The following is a 1,942-nucleotide window of genomic DNA, read 5'->3' as shown; positions in this document are numbered from 1 at the left end:
TTTAGAACTTCTAAGTAATGGATATGAAGAAGATAAATAAAAAAAAGAATTTGAAACTTGTAATAAAGAGTTTAGATATAAATGAAGTAGTATCTTGAGGAGAAAATATGTAGATATTTATAGAGTGATGGGTAGAAACGATGAATGTAGAAAAATTATAAAATATTAATAAAATAATTAGATAGAAAAAATAAAAAATGATGGGAGGAGTACTTAGCTAAAAATAATACAATAAAATTATTGAAGTAGGTTGGTTTTCTTAAAAAAAAAAATTAGAAAGTTAAAGACCATGAAAACGTAGTAGGTTAGTTGGCCCATTAGAAGAAGCGGCAAAAACCTGGTGGATGAGGGTTTCAAAATAGTAACATATGGGTGTAATAAGTAAAATGATAAAATAATAATAACTTCTTTTCTTCATTTTTTTTGGACAAAATGTCATGTACAGGATAACATTAATTGTGAGATATTATAATTATAAACATTTCATTAAATAAATTAAATAAAAATATATAATAAATGAGGTTAGGAACACCTTATTATATAAATAACATAATAAATAAATAAAAATGAGTAATGAAAATAGAAAGTGTTATACATTGCAAAATAATGATGAAAGAGTTTTATTTAGAATGTCACGAGAGTTTTTGGGTTCTGAAAATTCTAATTGGACTCTCAATGGTCTAAAAATTCTAATTTAATTAAGTTTATATTTGTATAAAAGTCTGATTTAATTAAGTTTAATTTGTTTCAATTAAGGTAAATAAGAAGGGTCATTCAGGAGATAATGTTATTTTTACAGTTTGAAAAAAAAAATGTGTTGGTCTACTTAATGTTTTTGTAAATTATTTTGTAAGGTCCTGAAAATTTATGGGCTAGGGGGCCCTATTTTCTGAGACAGCCAGGCCCAAAGGGCCAAAGGCACCATAACCTTAGAAGGGGTTCCTTTATTTTTCTAACTCTGAACCAATTTCCAGTTTCCTTTTCTCTCTCTAGACTAATCTCCATTTTCTTCTTCTTGCTCTGACTTCTCTCTACCTTTCCACCACTTTCCACCGTTGAAATTTTGAATAGGTGGTGTGCTTTCGTTCACGAAGTTGAGAGCTTCCCATTCATCTGATTGAAATTCTGATTGGACGAGTAAGTCGATTTCTCTACTTTTCTTGAACTTAGGGCATGCAACTTTATTGGTTGCATGGTGTTCCTTTTGATTCCCTGTTTATCCTAGCTCTAAGAGTTGTCTCCGTCACCATTTAGGTGGTTGTAGGGCACTGTTTGGGTCTTCACTGTGAAGGCACTATTAGGGCACTCTAGTTGGCTGTACTGCTCAACTTCAAGGTAAGGGGAGCTAGTTATGTTTTGTTTGAACTGTACTGTGGGTATGCTTGATAATTTGCAATTTATTGCTGTTGAATTGTATTTGTGTGGTAAGCATGTTGATTTGTATCTGCTGGATGTGTGGAAGTTGTGTATCCATGGTGTAATGAACCTTGTTTGACTTGGATGAGTGTGTGTTGGCTGTACTGGATTTCTGGAATGGAGTAAGGACTCTAATAGTTACAATGGGTAGTGAGTGGGTACAAGTACTGTCTTAGGCTATTGTGAGGGAAGTGGAGTAGGGAAATTGGACAATGGGGGTCTAGAGTACCATAGGACAGTTTGGGTAACTTAGATAAATTAACTGTAAATTGTGAGAGCACTTTGTTGGTAGGATAGAAGAATCTTAAAAACCTGAGTTGGCACATCCCTGATCATAGAGCAGCCCTAGCATGGTCTAGTCAGTTGTGACTAGTCATATGTGCTGGCGTCGAAGGTGAGACTGATGCGTTCAGACATATGATTCTTCTCCGATGACCAATTGGGTTAAGAAGATGTGGTTGAGGTGGAAATCTTGTGTTAGTCATGTTAGAGGAGTACAAGGTTAAGAGAGTATTGTTTTTAGTCC

Source organism: Vigna umbellata, chromosome 1 (genome assembly GCF_029865625.1).
Source record: "Vigna umbellata cultivar VRB3 chromosome 1, Vumbellata_1.0, whole genome shotgun sequence".
Lineage (NCBI taxonomy): Eukaryota > Viridiplantae > Streptophyta > Magnoliopsida > Fabales > Fabaceae > Vigna > Vigna umbellata.
Note: the sequence above shows the minus strand (reverse complement) of the source record.